The sequence below is a fragment of the Phaenicophaeus curvirostris genome, unplaced genomic scaffold (assembly GCF_032191515.1).
Source record: "Phaenicophaeus curvirostris isolate KB17595 unplaced genomic scaffold, BPBGC_Pcur_1.0 scaffold_69, whole genome shotgun sequence".
Lineage (NCBI taxonomy): Eukaryota > Metazoa > Chordata > Aves > Cuculiformes > Cuculidae > Phaenicophaeus > Phaenicophaeus curvirostris.
Genome location: NW_027206691.1, coordinates 429,280 through 448,187, shown reverse-complemented (window position 1 = coordinate 448,187; position 18,908 = coordinate 429,280). Strand labels below are relative to the sequence as shown.

The 18,908-nt window shown below is 59.7% G+C and overlaps 2 pseudogenes; both read left to right on the top strand.

Moving 5' to 3' along the window:
* The first annotated feature begins 1,800 nt into the window (after nucleotides 1-1,800).
* On the top strand, nucleotides 1,801-4,816 carry LOC138734206 (glucose-6-phosphate exchanger SLC37A2-like; annotated as a pseudogene).
* A 2,625-nt stretch (nucleotides 4,817-7,441) lies between these two features.
* Nucleotides 7,442-8,163, top strand: LOC138734190 (glucose-6-phosphate exchanger SLC37A2-like; annotated as a pseudogene).
* The last annotated feature ends 10,745 nt before the right edge of the window (nucleotides 8,164-18,908 follow it).

The window sequence follows — 18,908 nt, the reverse complement described above, 5'->3', positions numbered from 1 at the left end:
GGGAGAGGGCACCTGGGCCGCGCACGGCTCTCTCCCACTTGGGACACCAGGCGGCCCAACTTGCCAACCCCGAATGGGGCAAAGCGCCCCCGAACCTGCAGCCCCCCCGAGAAGCAACCAACTTTATGGCTCAACCAGCGGTCCAGTCGAACCTGCCCTTATCTCAGGGACAGCAAGGACCGCCCTCTGGGGGCGAGACCCCAGGGTGGCCCTGGCAGTGAAGTGTGATAACCCACCAGTGGTGTGGGGGACTTGTTCCCTTTATAATACCCTAAATGGCACCACCATTAGTGTCCCCTTTTTGATCGATACCGGAGCAGACGTTACAGTTATTCCCGAGACGAGTTGGCCTCCACGTTGGAAATTGGAAGACGCCCCTATGGTGGGTGGAGTTGGGGGATTAACCCGAGCTCGGAAGAGCACTCAACCGATAGCAATAACGCTTCACACTGAAAAGGGGCCGGAGAAAACTAGCTACCACCAGCTACCACCTCTCCCGAAAACCCATCAGCATCGTCAAGGTTCGCTCCCACCTCACCCCAGGCACGGGGAGAGGAGACATGGGGATGGGGGGGTCTTGAGATTCACCCATTCTCTCTCCCCGCAGAGCCAGCTGCACCCCAACTGCTCAGCCTTGGGTCCGAACCCCCACAATGACTCCAACAGCAGCTCGTGGTGCAGCTGGGCACCCTTCGGTAAGGCTGAGCGCCCCCGTCACCCCGAGCCGGGTCACGGCCAGAGGTTTTTCTCTCCAAAGAGAAGGACCCTGAAGCAGTCACCTCCCACGAGGGGCCACTGAAAGTCTCAGGCCAAAGCAGCGGGGATCACTCCAACAGCCCCAAGGAACCAGCTGAGGAGCCTGAAGCCATCAGCTTCCTCGGGGCGCTCCGGATACCTGTGAGTCATGGGATGCTGCTTGTGTTGTGATGGGGACGGAGGGAAGAGCAAAGCCAGGGCAGCTCACCCCATCAACAGTGGGAGAAAGAAGCTCCTCTGATGTCTCCTGCTGTCCTCGCAGGGTGTGGTGGAGTTCTCCCTTTGCCTGCTCTTCGCCAAGCTGGTGAGCTAGACCTTCCTCTACTGGCTGCCCCTCTACATCGTGAATGTCGGTGAGCTCTTGGGGAGGGTGAGGCAGGAGCAAGCGTGGCAAGGACAGCATCTTCTCACCCCTCTTCTCTCCCTTGCAGCTCATTTTGGGGCCAAGGAAGCTGGGGACTTGTCGACTCATTTTGACGTCGGGGGCATTTTAGGTTTGTGCCTGGGTGGTTGGGGTGCATCGGGGATGGCTTGGGGACAACCCTGGCTTTGATGGAAATTGCTCCCTGTGACTCCTTCTTGCAGGTGGGATCTTTGCCGGCCTCGTCTCTGACTACACCGGCGGCAGAGCCACCACATGCTGTGTGATGCTGGTCGTCGCCGCTCCCATGGCCGCTGCTTGCAGGGCTCATCTCCCCCACCGGCTGGAATAATGTCTTCTACATGTTGATAGCAGCTGGGCACCCTTCGGTAAGGCTGAGCGCCCCCGTCACCCCGAGCCGGGTCACGGCCAGAGGTTTTGGCAGGGGGCCGGCTGCTCATTAGGCACCCGGAGGTAATTAATGTGCCCTGTGTCCCCGGGCCAAAGGGCAGCAGCGAGTGGTGAAATCGGGACCGGGTGCCAAAGCCGCTGGCGCCTGGCCACGGCCCAAGAGCTGCCCCTCCCCGGGGAGAAGAGTTTTGGGGATGGGGGATGAGGACCAGCCAGTGGCCACAGCGAGGGAAACAGGATGGCAGCCTGGCTGATGTGGCCCTGGTATTTCTTTTGCAGATGGGGACAACTACAATGAGCTTTTTGGGGCGCTGGATAATGCCTTCCGGGTGGCCTATGCCATTGGGATGTTTATCAGGTACCCAAGGCCTTTGCACCCCTTCTCCTCTGCACACCAGTTTGCAGTCCCAAACTGGTTTCCGTCAGGTCGTGCTAACGGGAAAGCAGCTAGGTGCTGGGATCCCCTTGGGATTCGGGCACTGACGTGGTGTGGTGCCGCCCATCGGCAGCATCGCCCGTGACAGCCCCTGTCGGCACTCTTCCCTCTCTCCGCAGCGGCATTTTCGGGGAGCGCCTCCCGCTGCGGTACCACCTGTCGGCGGGGATGGTGCTGAGCGGGCTCTTCACCGCTGTCTTCGGCCTCAGCTACTTCTGGAATGTCCACGTCTTCTGGTACTTCATCATCATGCAGGTCTCTCTGTGCCAGAGATGCCCAGGCTCTGGATTTTACTGCCCCAAAAATACCCAAACCAAGCATTTTCTGGCCAGCTTTGGGATGGGGGGGCTGGTTTTGAGCCCAGTTGCCCGAAGCAGCGGAAGGGCTGCGCTCCATGGATCCAGTCGGTGCTCGCCGGGTGCCAACAGTGCCGTGTGATGCTGCTCGTCTCTTGCTAGGTCTGCAATGGGCTGGTGCAAACGACCGGCTGGCCTTCTGTCGTGGCGTGCGTCAAGAATTGGTTCGGGAAGGGAAAGTGAGTGATTCTCCGGCGTATTGCACCCTGGTCCTGGTCCCTGTTTCATCATGGGCATCTGGAACTCGCACACCTCCGTTGGCAACATCTTAGGGTCACTCATCGCCGGCGGCGGCAGCGACAGAAACGAGCGGAATCCTTCTGCGGGGGGTTGGCCGAGGAGGCCAGGGGCGCCGCTGGAAAAGCGGAGCCCGAGGAAATCTCGGAGAGACGCCACCTCCTGCGGCCCAAGATGGCGCCGAGCGGGAAAGGGAAAGGCGGGGCGGGAATGTTCCCGGCGGGAACAGGGAGGAGGCGCTGGAATTGAATGGCGCGTGCGAGCGTGAGGGGGAGGAGAACGTGAGAGAGAAGGGTGGTGCGCGCGAGGGGCGGGGAGCCAGTCAGAGCGTCCGTCTGCTCCGAGCAGCAGGCGGGGCGGGCCGGGGGGAGGGAGCGGCCCCTCCGCAAGGGAGGTGGGGGCCGGGGCCCGACAAAAAGAGCTCGGGGCCCGGCAGTGGCCAGTCAGGCGAGGTCCGGCTCGGACACTAGTCGGGGCGGGGGGGTCACAACCGACTCGAGCTCAGAGGAGGAGGTGGGGGTGCATAGAGTTAAAAGCCGACACATCCCCACTCGAATTAAAGAAAAGCCGAGAGGGGGACAAATCCCTCTCACGGATTGGAGAAAAATAAAGATGGCATGTGCCGATTGGGCCCCATGGGCCACGCTGGCGTTCCCGGTCCGGGTGACAGAGGGGACAGAGGGTCCACTCGCCAATAAACCCTAAGGACGTACAAGCAATTGTTGAAGCAATTGCGGATAAAGGGCATTTTGCCAAGGAATGCAGCTCTAAAACTCAGGGAAATGGGGCGGGGAGAGGGCACCTGGGCCGCGCACGGCTCTCTCCCACTTGGGACACCAGGCGGCCCAACTTGCCAACCCCGAATGGGGCAAAGCGCCCCCGAACCTGCAGCCCCCCCGAGAAGCAACCAACTTTATGGCTCAACCAGCGGTCCAGTCGAACCTGCCCTTATCTCAGGGACAGCAAGGACCGCCCTCTGGGGGCGAGACCCCAGGGTGGCCCTGGCAGTGAAGTGTGATAACCCACCAGTGGTGTGGGGGACTTGTTCCCTTTATAATACCCTAAATGGCACCACCATTAGTGTCCCCTTTTTGATCGATACCGGAGCAGACGTTACAGTTATTCCCGAGACGAGTTGGCCTCCACGTTGGAAATTGGAAGACGCCCCTATGGTGGGTGGAGTTGGGGGATTAACCCGAGCTCGGAAGAGCACTCAACCGATAGCAATAACGCTTCACACTGAAAAGGGGCCGGAGAAAACTAGCTACCACCAGCTACCACCTCTCCCGAAAACCCATCAGCATCGTCAAGGTTCGCTCCCACCTCACCCCAGGCACGGGGAGAGGAGACATGGGGATGGGGGGGTCTTGAGATTCACCCATTCTCTCTCCCCGCAGAGCCAGCTGCACCCCAACTGCTCAGCCTTGGGTCCGAACCCCCACAATGACTCCAACAGCAGCTCGTGGTGCAGCTGGGCACCCTTCGGTAAGGCTGAGCGCCCCCGTCACCCCGAGCCGGGTCACGGCCAGAGGTTTTTCTCTCCAAAGAGAAGGACCCTGAAGCAGTCACCTCCCACGAGGGGCCACTGAAAGTCTCAGGCCAAAGCAGCGGGGATCACTCCAACAGCCCCAAGGAACCAGCTGAGGAGCCTGAAGCCATCAGCTTCCTCGGGGCGCTCCGGATACCTGTGAGTCATGGGATGCTGCTTGTGTTGTGATGGGGACGGAGGGAAGACCAAAGTCAGGGCAGCTCACCCCATCAACAGTGGGAGAAAGAAGCTCCTCTGATGTCTCCTGCTGTCCTCGCAGGGTGTGGTGGAGTTCTCCCTTTGCCTGCTCTTCGCCAAACTGGTGAGCTACACCTTCCTCTACTGGCTGCCCCTCTACATCGTGAATGTCGGTGAGCTCTTGGGGAGGGTGAGGCAGGAGCAAGCGTGGCAAGGACAGCATCTTCTCACCCCTCTTCTCTCCCTTGCAGCTCATTTTGGGGCCAAGGAAGCTGGGTACTTGTCGACTCATTTTGACGTCGGGGGCATTTTAGGTTTGTGCCTGGGTGGTTGGGGTGCATCGGGGATGGCTTGGGGACAACCCTGGCTTTGATGGAAATTGCTCCCTGTGACTCCTTCTTGCAGGTGGGATCTTTGCCGGCCTCGTCTCTGACTACACCGGCGGCAGAGCCACCACATGCTGTGTGATGCTGGTCGTCGCCGCTCCCATGGCCGCTGCTTGCAGGGCTCATCTCCCCCACCGGCTGGAATAATATCTTCTACATGTTGATAGCAGCTGGGCACCCTTCGGTAAGGCTGAGCGCCCCCGTCACCCCGAGCCGGGTCACGGTCAGAGGTTTTGGCAGGGGGCCGGCTGCTCATTAGGCACCCGGAGGTAATTAATGTGCCCTGTGTCCCCGGGCCAAAGGGCAGCAGGGAGTGGTGAAATCGGGACCGGGTGCCAAAGCCGCTGGCGCCTGGCCACGGCCCAAGAGCTGCCCCTCTCCGGGGAGAAGAGTTTTGGGCATGGGGGATGAGGACCAGCCAGTGGCCACGGCGAGGGAAACAGGATGGCAGCCTGGCTGATGTGGCCCTGATATTTCTTCTGCAGATGGGGACAACTACAATGAGCTTTTTGGGGCGCTGGATAATGCCTTCCAGGTGGCCTATGCCATTGGGATGTTTATCAGGTACCCAAGGCCTTTGCACCCCTTCTCCTCTGCACACCAGTTTGCAGTCCCAAACTGGTTTCCGTCAGGTCGTGCTAACGGGAAAGCAGCTAGGTGCTGGGATCCCCTTGGGATTCGGGCACTGACGTGGTGTGGTGCCGCCCATCGGCAGCATCGCCCGTGACGGCCCCTGTCGGCACTCTTCCCTCTCTCCGCAGCGGCATTTTTGGGGAGCGCCTCCCGCTGCGGTACTACCTGTTGGAGGGGATGGTGCTGAGCGGGCTCTTCACCGCTGTCTTCGGCCTCAGCTACTTCTGGAATGTCCACGTCCTTCGGTACTTCATCATCATGCAGGTCTCTTTGTGCCAGAGATGCCCAGGCTCTGGATTTTACTGCCCAAAAAATACCCAAACCAAGCATTTTCTGGCCAGCTTTGGGATGGGGGGGCTGGTTTTGAGCCCAGTTGCCCGAAGCAGCGGAAGGGCTGCGCTCCATGGATCCAGTCGGTGCTCGCCGGGTGCCAACAGTGCCGTGTGATGCTGCTCGTCTCTTGCTAGGTCTGCAATGGGCTGGTGCAAACGACCGGCTGGCCTTCTGTCGTGGCGTGCGTCAAGAATTGGTTCGGGAAGGGAAAGTGAGTGATTCTCCGGCGTATTGCACCCTGGTCCTGGTCCCTGTTTCATCATGGGCATCTGGAACTCGCACACCTCCGTTGGCAACATCTTAGGGTCACTCATCGCCGGCGGCGGCAGCGACAGAAACGAGCGGAATCCTTCTGCGGGGGGTTGGCCAAGGAGGCCAGGGGCGCCGCTGGAAAAGCGGAGCCCAAGGAAATCTCGGAGAGACGCCACCTCCTGCGGCCCAAGATGGCGCCGAGCGGGAAAGGGAAAGGCGGGGCGGGAATGTTCCCGGCGGGAACAGGGAGGAGGCGCTGGAATTGAATGGCGCGTGCGAGCGTGAGGGGGAGGAGAACGTGAGAGAGAAGGGTGGTGCGCGCGAGGGGCGGGGAGCCAGTCAGAGCGTCCGTCTGCTCCGAGCAGCAGGCGGGGCGAGCCGGGGGGAGGGAGCGGCCCCTCCGCAAGGGAGGTGGGGGCCGGGGCCCGACAAAAAGAGCTCGGGGCCCGGCAGTGGCCAGTCAGGCGAGGTCCGGCTCGGACACTAGTCGGGGCGGGGGGGTCACAACCGACTCGAGCTCAGAGGAGGAGGTGGGGGTGCATAGAGTTAAAAGCCGACACATCCCCACTCGAATTGAAGAAAAGCCGAGAGGGGGACAAATCCCTCTCACGGATTGGAGAAAAATAAAGATGGCATGTGCCGATTGGGCCCCATGGGCCACGCTGGCGTTCCCGGTCCGGGTGACAGAGGGGACAGAGGGTCCACTCGCCAATAAACCCTAAGGACGTACAAGCAATTGTTGAAGCAATTGCGGATAAAGGGCATTTTGCCAAGGAATGCAGCTCTAAAACTCAGGGAAATGGGGTGGGGAGAGGGCACCTGGGCCGCGCACGGCTCTCTCCCACTTGGGACACCAGGCGGCCCAACTTGCCAACCCCGAATGGGGCAAAGCGCCCCCGAACCTGCAGCCCCCCCGAGAAGCAACCAACTTTATGGCTCAACCAGCGGTCCAGTCGAACCTGCCCTTATCTCAGGGACAGCAAGGACCGCCCTCTGGGGGCGAGACCCCAGGGTGGCCCTGGCAGTGAAGTGTGATAACCCACCAGTGGTGTGGGGGACTTGTTCCCTTTATAATACCCTAAATGGCACCACCATTAGTGTCCCCTTTTTGATCGATACCGGAGCAGACGTTACAGTTATTCCCGAGACGAGTTGGCCTCCACGTTGGAAATTGGAAGACGCCCCTATGGTGGGTGGAGTTGGGGGATTAACCCGAGCTCGGAAGAGCACTCAACCGATAGCAATAACGCTTCACACTGAAAAGGGGCCGGAGAAAACTAGCTACCACCAGCTACCACCTCTCCCGAAAACCCATCAGCATCGTCAAGGTTCGCTCCCACCTCACCCCAGGCACGGGGAGAGGAGACATGGGGATGGGGGGGTCTTGAGATTCACCCATTCTCTCTCCCCGCAGAGCCAGCTGCACCCCAACTGCTCAGCCTTGGGTCCGAACCCCCACAATGACTCCAACAGCAGCTCGTGGTGCAGCTGGGCACCCTTCGGTAAGGCTGAGCGCCCCCGTCACCCCGAGCCGGGTCACGGCCAGGGGTTTTTCTCTCCAAAGAGAAGGACCCTGAAGCAGTCACCTCCCACGAGGGGCCACTGAAAGTCTCAGGCCAAAGCAGCGGGGATCACTCCAACAGCCCCAAGGAACCAGCTGAGGAGCCTGAAGCCATCAGCTTCCTCGGGGCGCTCCGGATACCTGTGAGTCATGGGATGCTGCTTGTGTTGTGATGGGGACGGAGGGAAGAGCAAAGCCAGGGCAGCTCACCCCATCAACAGTGGGAGAAAGAAGCTCCTCTGATGTCTCCTGCTGTCCTCGCAGGGTGTGGTGGAGTTCTCCCTTTGCCTGCTCTTCGCCAAGCTGGTGAGCTAGACCTTCCTCTACTGGCTGCCCCTCTACATCGTGAATGTCGGTGAGCTCTTGGGGAGGGTGAGGCAGGAGCAAGCGTGGCAAGGACAGCATCTTCTCACCCCTCTTCTCTCCCTTGCAGCTCATTTTGGGGCCAAGGAAGCTGGGGACTTGTCGACTCATTTTGACGTCGGGGGCATTTTAGGTTTGTGCCTGGGTGGTTGGGGTGCATCGGGGATGGCTTGGGGACAACCCTGGCTTTGATGGAAATTGCTCCCTGTGACTCCTTCTTGCAGGTGGGATCTTTGCCGGCCTCGTCTCTGACTACACCGGCGGCAGAGCCACCACATGCTGTGTGATGCTGGTCGTCGCCGCTCCCATGGCCGCTGCTTGCAGGGCTCATCTCCCCCACCGGCTGGAATAATGTCTTCTACATGTTGATAGCAGCTGGGCACCCTTCGGTAAGGCTGAGCGCCCCCGTCACCCCGAGCCGGGTCACGGCCAGAGGTTTTGGCAGGGGGCCGGCTGCTCATTAGGCACCCGGAGGTAATTAATGTGCCCTGTGTCCCCGGGCCAAAGGGCAGCAGCGAGTGGTGAAATCGGGACCGGGTGCCAAAGCCGCTGGCGCCTGGCCACGGCCCAAGAGCTGCCCCTCCCCGGGGAGAAGAGTTTTGGGGATGGGGGATGAGGACCAGCCAGTGGCCACAGCGAGGGAAACAGGATGGCAGCCTGGCTGATGTGGCCCTGGTATTTCTTTTGCAGATGGGGACAACTACAATGAGCTTTTTGGGGCGCTGGATAATGCCTTCCGGGTGGCCTATGCCATTGGGATGTTTATCAGGTACCCAAGGCCTTTGCACCCCTTCTCCTCTGCACACCAGTTTGCAGTCCCAAACTGGTTTCCGTCAGGTCGTGCTAACGGGAAAGCAGCTAGGTGCTGGGATCCCCTTGGGATTCGGGCACTGACGTGGTGTGGTGCCGCCCATCGGCAGCATCGCCCGTGACAGCCCCTGTCGGCACTCTTCCCTCTCTCCGCAGCGGCATTTTCGGGGAGCGCCTCCCGCTGCGGTACCACCTGTCGGCGGGGATGGTGCTGAGCGGGCTCTTCACCGCTGTCTTCGGCCTCAGCTACTTCTGGAATGTCCACGTCTTCTGGTACTTCATCATCATGCAGGTCTCTCTGTGCCAGAGATGCCCAGGCTCTGGATTTTACTGCCCCAAAAATACCCAAACCAAGCATTTTCTGGCCAGCTTTGGGATGGGGGGGCTGGTTTTGAGCCCAGTTGCCCGAAGCAGCGGAAGGGCTGCGCTCCATGGATCCAGTCGGTGCTCGCCGGGTGCCAACAGTGCCGTGTGATGCTGCTCGTCTCTTGCTAGGTCTGCAATGGGCTGGTGCAAACGACCGGCTGGCCTTCTGTCGTGGCGTGCGTCAAGAATTGGTTCGGGAAGGGAAAGTGAGTGATTCTCCGGCGTATTGCACCCTGGTCCTGGTCCCTGTTTCATCATGGGCATCTGGAACTCGCACACCTCCGTTGGCAACATCTTAGGGTCACTCATCGCCGGCGGCGGCAGCGACAGAAACGAGCGGAATCCTTCTGCGGGGGGTTGGCCGAGGAGGCCAGGGGCGCCGCTGGAAAAGCGGAGCCCGAGGAAATCTCGGAGAGACGCCACCTCCTGCGGCCCAAGATGGCGCCGAGCGGGAAAGGGAAAGGCGGGGCGGGAATGTTCCCGGCGGGAACAGGGAGGAGGCGCTGGAATTGAATGGCGCGTGCGAGCGTGAGGGGGAGGAGAACGTGAGAGAGAAGGGTGGTGCGCGCGAGGGGCGGGGAGCCAGTCAGAGCGTCCGTCTGCTCCGAGCAGCAGGCGGGGCGGGCCGGGGGGAGGGAGCGGCCCCTCCGCAAGGGAGGTGGGGGCCGGGGCCCGACAAAAAGAGCTCGGGGCCCGGCAGTGGCCGGTCAGGCGAGGTCCGGCTCGGACACTAGTCGGGGCGGGGGGGTCACAACCGACTCGAGCTCAGAGGAGGAGGTGGGGGTGCATAGAGTTAAAAGCCGACACATCCCCACTCGAATTAAAGAAAAGCCGAGAGGGGGACAAATCCCTCTCACGGATTGGAGAAAAATAAAGATGGCATGTGCCGATTGGGCCCCATGGGCCACGCTGGCGTTCCCGGTCCGGGTGACAGAGGGGACAGGGGGTCCACTCGCCAATAAACCCTAAGGACGTACAAGCAATTGTTGAAGCAATTGCGGATAAAGGGCATTTTGACAAGGAATGCAGCTCTAAAACTCAGGGAAATGGGGCGGGGAGAGGGCACCTGGGCCGCGCACGGCTCTCTCCCACTTGGGACACCAGGCGGCCCAACTTGCCAACCCCGAATGGGGCGAAGCGCCCCCGAACCTGCAGCCCCCCCAAGAAGCAACCAACTTTATGGCTCAACCAGCGGTCCAGTCGAACCTGCCCTTATCTCAGGGACAGCAAGGACCGCCCTCTGGGGGCGAGACCCCAGGGTGGCCCTGGCAGTGAAGTGTGATAACCCACCAGTGGTGTGGGGGACTTGTTCCCTTTATAATACCCTAAATGGCACCACCATTAGTGTCCCCTTTTTGATCGATACCGGAGCAGACGTTACAGTTATTCCCGAGACGAGTTGGCCCCCACGTTGGAAATTGGAAGACGCCCCTATGGTGGGTGGAGTTGGGGGATTAACCCGAGCTCGGAAGAGCACTCAACCGATAGCAATAACACTTCACACCGAAAAGGGGCCGGAGAAAACTAGCTACCACCAGCTACCACCTCTCCCGAAAACCCATCAGCATCGTCAAGGTTCGCTCCCACCTCACCCCAGGCACGGGGAGAGGAGACATGGGGATGGGGGGGTCTTGAGATTCACCCCTTCTCTCTCCCCGCAGAGCCAGCTGCACCCCAACTGCCCAGCCTTGGGTCCGAACCCCAACAATGACTCCAACAGCAGCTCGTGGTGCAGCTGGGCAGCCTTCGGTAAGGCTGAGCGCCCCCGTCACCCCGAGCCGGGTCACGGCCAGAGGTTTTTCTCTCCAAAGAGAAGGACCCTGAAGCAGTCACCTCCCACGAGGGGCCACTGAAAGTCTCAGGCCAAAGCAGCGGGGATCACTCCAACAGCCCCAAGGAACCAGCTGAGGAGCCTGAAGCCATCAGCTTCCTCGGGGCGCTCCGGATACCTGTGAGTCATGGGATGCTGCTTGTGTTGTGATGGGGACGGAGGGAAGACCAAAGTCAGGGCAGCTCACCCCATCAACAGTGGGAGAAAGAAGCTCCTCTGATGTCTCCTGCTGTCCTCGCAGGGTGTGGTGGAGTTCTCCCTTTGCCTGCTCTTCGCCAAACTGGTGAGCTACACCTTCCTCTACTGGCTGCCCCTCTACATCGTGAATGTCGGTGAGCTCTTGGGGAGGGTGAGGCAGGAGCAAGCGTGGCAAGGACAGCATCTTCTCACCCCTCTTCTCTCCCTTGCAGCTCATTTTGGGGCCAAGGAAGCTGGGTACTTGTCGACTCATTTTGACGTCGGGGGCATTTTAGGTTTGTGCCTGGGTGGTTGGGGTGCATCGGGGATGGCTTGGGGACAACCCTGGCTTTGATGGAAATTGCTCCCTGTGACTCCTTCTTGCAGGTGGGATCTTTGCCGGCCTCGTCTCTGACTACACCGGCGGCAGAGCCACCACATGCTGTGTGATGCTGGTCGTCGCCGCTCCCATGGCCGCTGCTTGCAGGGCTCATCTCCCCCACCGGCTGGAATAATATCTTCTACATGTTGATAGCAGCTGGGCACCCTTCGGTAAGGCTGAGCGCCCCCGTCACCCCGAGCCGGGTCACGGTCAGAGGTTTTGGCAGGGGGCCGGCTGCTCATTAGGCACCCGGAGGTAATTAATGTGCCCTGTGTCCCCGGGCCAAAGGGCAGCAGGGAGTGGTGAAATCGGGACCGGGTGCCAAAGCCGCTGGCGCCTGGCCACGGCCCAAGAGCTGCCCCTCTCCGGGGAGAAGAGTTTTGGGCATGGGGGATGAGGACCAGCCAGTGGCCACGGCGAGGGAAACAGGATGGCAGCCTGGCTGATGTGGCCCTGATATTTCTTCTGCAGATGGGGACAACTACAATGAGCTTTTTGGGGCGCTGGATAATGCCTTCCAGGTGGCCTATGCCATTGGGATGTTTATCAGGTACCCAAGGCCTTTGCACCCCTTCTCCTCTGCACACCAGTTTGCAGTCCCAAACTGGTTTCCGTCAGGTCGTGCTAACGGGAAAGCAGCTAGGTGCTGGGATCCCCTTGGGATTCGGGCACTGACGTGGTGTGGTGCCGCCCATCGGCAGCATCGCCCGTGACGGCCCCTGTCGGCACTCTTCCCTCTCTCCGCAGCGGCATTTTTGGGGAGCGCCTCCCGCTGCGGTACTACCTGTTGGAGGGGATGGTGCTGAGCGGGCTCTTCACCGCTGTCTTCGGCCTCAGCTACTTCTGGAATGTCCACGTCCTTCGGTACTTCATCATCATGCAGGTCTCTTTGTGCCAGAGATGCCCAGGCTCTGGATTTTACTGCCCAAAAAATACCCAAACCAAGCATTTTCTGGCCAGCTTTGGGATGGGGGGGCTGGTTTTGAGCCCAGTTGCCCGAAGCAGCGGAAGGGCTGCGCTCCATGGATCCAGTCGGTGCTCGCCGGGTGCCAACAGTGCCGTGTGATGCTGCTCGTCTCTTGCTAGGTCTGCAATGGGCTGGTGCAAACGACCGGCTGGCCTTCTGTCGTGGCGTGCGTCAAGAATTGGTTCGGGAAGGGAAAGTGAGTGATTCTCCGGCGTATTGCACCCTGGTCCTGGTCCCTGTTTCATCATGGGCATCTGGAACTCGCACACCTCCGTTGGCAACATCTTAGGGTCACTCATCGCCGGCGGCGGCAGCGACAGAAACGAGCGGAATCCTTCTGCGGGGGGTTGGCCGAGGAGGCCAGGGGCGCCGCTGGAAAAGCGGAGCCCGAGGAAATCTCGGAGAGACGCCACCTCCTGCGGCCCAAGATGGCGCCGAGCGGGAAAGGGAAAGGCGGGGCGGGAATGTTCCCGGCGGGAACAGGGAGGAGGCGCTGGAATTGAATGGCGCGTGCGAGCGTGAGGGGGAGGAGAACGTGAGAGAGAAGGGTGGTGCGCGCGAGGGGCGGGGAGCCAGTCAGAGCGTCCGTCTGCTCCGAGCAGCAGGCGGGGCGGGCCGGGGGGAGGGAGCGGCCCCTCCGCAAGGGAGGTGGGCGGGGCCGGGGCCCGACAAAAAGAGCTCGGGGCCCGGCAGTGGCCGGTCAGGCGAGGTCCGGCTCGGACACTAGTCGGGGCGGGGGGGTCACAACCGACTCGAGCTCAGAGGAGGAGGAGGGGGTGCATAGAGTTAAAAGCCGACACATCCCCACTCGAATTAAAGAAAAGCCGAGAGGGGGACAAATCCCTCTCACGGATTGGAGAAAAATAAAGATGGCATGTGCCGATTGGGCCCCATGGGCCACGCTGGCGTTCCCGGTCCGGGTGACAGAGGGGACAGGGGGTCCACTCGCCAATAAACCCTAAGGACGTACAAGCAATTGTTGAAGCAATTGCGGATAAAGGGCATTTTGACAAGGAATGCAGCTCTAAAACTCAGGGAAATGGGGCGGGGAGAGGGCACCTGGGCCGCGCACGGCTCTCTCCCACTTGGGACACCAGGCGGCCCAACTTGCCAACCCCGAATGGGGCAAAGCGCCCCCGAACCTGCAGCCCCCCCAAGAAGCAACCAACTTTATGGCTCAACCAGCGGTCCAGTCGAACCTGCCCTTATCTCAGGGACAGCAAGGACCGCCCTCTGGGGGCGAGACCCCAGGGTGGCCCTGGCAGTGAAGTGTGATAACCCACCAGTGGTGTGGGGGACTTGTTCCCTTTATAATACCCTAAATGGCACCACCATTAGTGTCCCCTTTTTGATCGATACCGGAGCAGACGTTACAGTTATTCCCGAGACGAGTTGGCCCCCACGTTGGAAATTGGAAGACGCCCCTATGGTGGGTGGAGTTGGGGGATTAACCCGAGCTCGGAAGAGCACTCAACCGATAGCAATAACACTTCACACCGAAAAGGGGCCGGAGAAAACTAGCTACCACCAGCTACCACCTCTCCCGAAAACCCATCAGCATCGTCAAGGTTCGCTCCCACCTCACCCCAGGCACGGGGAGAGGAGACATGGGGATGGGGGGGTCTTGAGATTCACCCCTTCTCTCTCCCCGCAGAGCCAGCTGCACCCCAACTGCCCAGCCTTGGGTCCGAACCCCAACAATGACTCCAACAGCAGCTCGTGGTGCAGCTGGGCAGCCTTCGGTAAGGCTGAGCGCCCCCGTCACCCCGAGCCGGGTCACGGCCAGAGGTTTTTCTCTCCAAAGAGAAGGACCCTGAAGCAGTCACCTCCCACGAGGGGCCACTGAAAGTCTCAGGCCAAAGCAGCGGGGATCACTCCAACAGCCCCAAGGAACCAGCTGAGGAGCCTGAAGCCATCAGCTTCCTCGGGGCGCTCCGGATACCTGTGAGTCATGGGATGCTGCTTGTGTTGTGATGGGGACGGAGGGAAGACCAAAGTCAGGGCAGCTCACCCCATCAACAGTGGGAGAAAGAAGCTCCTCTGATGTCTCCTGCTGTCCTCGCAGGGTGTGGTGGAGTTCTCCCTTTGCCTGCTCTTCGCCAAACTGGTGAGCTACACCTTCCTCTACTGGCTGCCCCTCTACATCGTGAATGTCGGTGAGCTCTTGGGGAGGGTGAGGCAGGAGCAAGCGTGGCAAGGACAGCATCTTCTCACCCCTCTTCTCTCCCTTGCAGCTCATTTTGGGGCCAAGGAAGCTGGGTACTTGTCGACTCATTTTGACGTCGGGGGCATTTTAGGTTTGTGCCTGGGTGGTTGGGGTGCATCGGGGATGGCTTGGGGACAACCCTGGCTTTGATGGAAATTGCTCCCTGTGACTCCTTCTTGCAGGTGGGATCTTTGCCGGCCTCGTCTCTGACTACACCGGCGGCAGAGCCACCACATGCTGTGTGATGCTGGTCGTCGCCGCTCCCATGGCCGCTGCTTGCAGGGCTCATCTCCCCCACCGGCTGGAATAATATCTTCTACATGTTGATAGCAGCTGGGCACCCTTCGGTAAGGCTGAGCGCCCCCGTCACCCCGAGCCGGGTCACGGTCAGAGGTTTTGGCAGGGGGCCGGCTGCTCATTAGGCACCCGGAGGTAATTAATGTGCCCTGTGTCCCCGGGCCAAAGGGCAGCAGGGAGTGGTGAAATCGGGACCGGGTGCCAAAGCCGCTGGCGCCTGGCCACGGCCCAAGAGCTGCCCCTCTCCGGGGAGAAGAGTTTTGGGCATGGGGGATGAGGACCAGCCAGTGGCCACGGCGAGGGAAACAGGATGGCAGCCTGGCTGATGTGGCCCTGATATTTCTTCTGCAGATGGGGACAACTACAATGAGCTTTTTGGGGCGCTGGATAATGCCTTCCAGGTGGCCTATGCCATTGGGATGTTTATCAGGTACCCAAGGCCTTTGCACCCCTTCTCCTCTGCACACCAGTTTGCAGTCCCAAACTGGTTTCCGTCAGGTCGTGCTAACGGGAAAGCAGCTAGGTGCTGGGATCCCCTTGGGATTCGGGCACTGACGTGGTGTGGTGCCGCCCATCGGCAGCATCGCCCGTGACGGCCCCTGTCGGCACTCTTCCCTCTCTCCGCAGCGGCATTTTTGGGGAGCGCCTCCCGCTGCGGTACTACCTGTTGGAGGGGATGGTGCTGAGCGGGCTCTTCACCGCTGTCTTCGGCCTCAGCTACTTCTGGAATGTCCACGTCCTTCGGTACTTCATCATCATGCAGGTCTCTTTGTGCCAGAGATGCCCAGGCTCTGGATTTTACTGCCCAAAAAATACCCAAACCAAGCATTTTCTGGCCAGCTTTGGGATGGGGGGGCTGGTTTTGAGCCCAGTTGCCCGAAGCAGCGGAAGGGCTGCGCTCCATGGATCCAGTCGGTGCTCGCCGGGTGCCAACAGTGCCGTGTGATGCTGCTCGTCTCTTGCTAGGTCTGCAATGGGCTGGTGCAAACGACCGGCTGGCCTTCTGTCGTGGCGTGCGTCAAGAATTGGTTCGGGAAGGGAAAGTGAGTGATTCTCCGGCGTATTGCACCCTGGTCCTGGTCCCTGTTTCATCATGGGCATCTGGAACTCGCACACCTCCGTTGGCAACATCTTAGGGTCACTCATCGCCGGCGGCGGCAGCGACAGAAACGAGCGGAATCCTTCTGCGGGGGGTTGGCCGAGGAGGCCAGGGGCGCCGCTGGAAAAGCGGAGCCCGAGGAAATCTCGGAGAGACGCCACCTCCTGCGGCCCAAGATGGCGCCGAGCGGGAAAGGGAAAGGCGGGGCGGGAATGTTCCCGGCGGGAACAGGGAGGAGGCGCTGGAATTGAATGGCGCGTGCGAGCGTGAGGGGGAGGAGAACGTGAGAGAGAAGGGTGGTGCGCGCGAGGGGCGGGGAGCCAGTCAGAGCGTCCGTCTGCTCCGAGCAGCAGGCGGGGCGGGCCGGGGGGAGGGAGCGGCCCCTCCGCAAGGGAGGTGGGCGGGGCCGGGGCCCGACAAAAAGAGCTCGGGGCCCGGCAGTGGCCGGTCAGGCGAGGTCCGGCTCGGACACTAGTCGGGGCGGGGGGGTCACAACCGACTCGAGCTCAGAGGAGGAGGTGGGGGTGCATAGAGTTAAAAGCCGACACATCCCCACTCGAATTAAAGAAAAGCCGAGAGGGGGACAAATCCCTCTCACGGATTGGAGAAAAATAAAGATGGCATGTGCCGATTGGGCCCCATGGGCCACGCTGGCGTTCCCGGTCCGGGTGACGGAGGGGACAGAGGGTCCACTCGCCAATAAACCCTAAGGACGTACAAGCGATTGTTGAAGCAATTGCGGATAAAGGGCATTTTGACAGGGAATGCAGCTCTAAAACTCAGGGAAACGGGAGGGAGAGAGGGCACCTGGGCCGCGCACGGCTCTCTCCCACTTGGGACACCAGGCGGCCCAACTTGCCAACCCCGAATGGGGCGAAGCGCCCCCGAACCTGCAGCCCCCCCCGAGAAGCAACCAACTTTATGGCTCAACCAGCGGTCCATTCGAACCTGCCCTTATCTCAGGGACAGCAAGGACCACCCTCTGGGGGCGAGACCCCAGGGTGGCCCTGGCAGTGAAGTGTGATAACCCACCAGTGGTGTGGGGGACTTGTTCCCTTTATAATACCCTAAATGGCACCACCATTAGTGTCCCGTTTTTGATCGATACCGGAGCAGACGTTACAGTTATTCCCGAGACGAGTTGGCCCCCACGTTGGAAATTGGAAGACGCCCCTATGGTGGGTGGAGTTGGGGGATTAACCCGAGCTCGGAAGAGCGCTAAACCGACAGCAATAACGCTTCACACCGAAAAGGGGCCGGAGAAAACTATTACCCTCTTCCCATATGTTGTGTCGGGAGTCCCACCCCTGCTGGGAAGGGACGCTCTAGCCCTATTAAAAGCCAGAGTGACAAATTTACCATAAGGGCCACTGCCGCATACCCACTTCCACCAATTAAACTGAAGTGGAAATCATCCGACCCAGTATGGGTCGAGCAGTGGCCCCTGTCGAAGCCTCGAATGGATGCTCTTCTTGAGCTAATTGACCGTGAACTACAACGAGGTCATATAGAGCCTTCCACTAGCCCATGGAACACCCCAGTTTTCGTAATACCCAAACGAACCGGCGAGGGGTTTCGTCTCCTCCATGACCTGCGTGAGGTAAACAAGAAAATTCAACCAATGGGTCCTGTCCAAACGCTGTTGCCCATGAACTCTATGATACCGGAAGGACAACCTTGTGCTGTCCTTGATATTAAGGACTGTTTTTTCTCAATACCTCTACATGAGGCAGATAAGGAGCGGTTTGCTTTTTCTGTCGTGTTCCCAAATAGCCAACGCCCCAACTTGCGCTTTCAGTGGAAAGTGCTGCCTCAAGGAATGATCAACTCGCCTACTATTTGCCAAATTACGGTGGATCGAGCGTTAGCACCGGTTCGGCGCAGTGACCCGACCGCGACAATCATTCAATACATGGACGATATTTTGATCGCAGCGCCGTCAGAAAGTCAGGTGGACCAGCTAGTGTCGCAGCAGTATGGCAATCGGAAGGAGAATGGCACTGCATTAAAATGACCGATCGTGCGCTTTCAGTCCAGCAGCTAGAAGTGACGGCCGTAGTACTAGCGTGCGGACTGTTCCCAATGGAACACCTCAACATAGTGACTGACTCGATGTTCGTGGCCAAGCTTTGCTTAGCCATGTCGGGGCCTGGCGTGTCAACATCCACAGCAGCTTTAATGTTAGAAGAAGCACTTCTTTCCCGAAAGGGTACCATATCGGTCATCCACGTCAATAGCCATAACCCAATCAAAGGGTTCTTCCAAACTGGTAATGACAAAGCAGACGCCGCAGCGAAAGGACTGTGGACGCTAAGAGATGCCCGTCAGCTGCATGAGTCTCTCCATATTGGAGCTAAAGCGCTAGCAAAGAGGTGTGGGATTTCAGTTACTGACGTGAAACACATAGTAGCCACGTGTCCCCACTGTCAGAAAGCACCATTGTGGTCCAGTGGAGTCAACCCCAGAGGCCTTAAGGCCTCCGAGGTGTGGCAGACGGATTTCACGCTCTGTCAGTTGCTGAAACCTCGAGCATGGCTGGCAGTAACCGTAGACACATATAGCGCAGTCATTGTAGCTACGCAACACCTTAAGACCGACTCCAAAGCGACCATCCAACATTGGCTGACGGCTGTGGCATGGCTTGGCATCCCTAATCAGATCAAAACGGACAATGGTCCGAACTTTGTCTCCAAATCAGTCCAGGCATTTGCTTGGAAGTGGGGTATCACCTTAATACACGGCATCCCGTATAATATCACAGGACAAGCCATAGTCGAACGAGCAAATCAAACGCTGAAATCTAAATTAGAGGTATTAGCAAAACCGGAAGGTTTTGTTAATGCCGTTCCCCTGGGAGACCAAGCACGCCTGCTAGCGACTGCTCTGCTAGCACTAAATCAGTTCCCCCGGGGGGAAGAGGTGAATAGCCCCACCCAAAAACATTGGGCCACCCGAGCGTTAG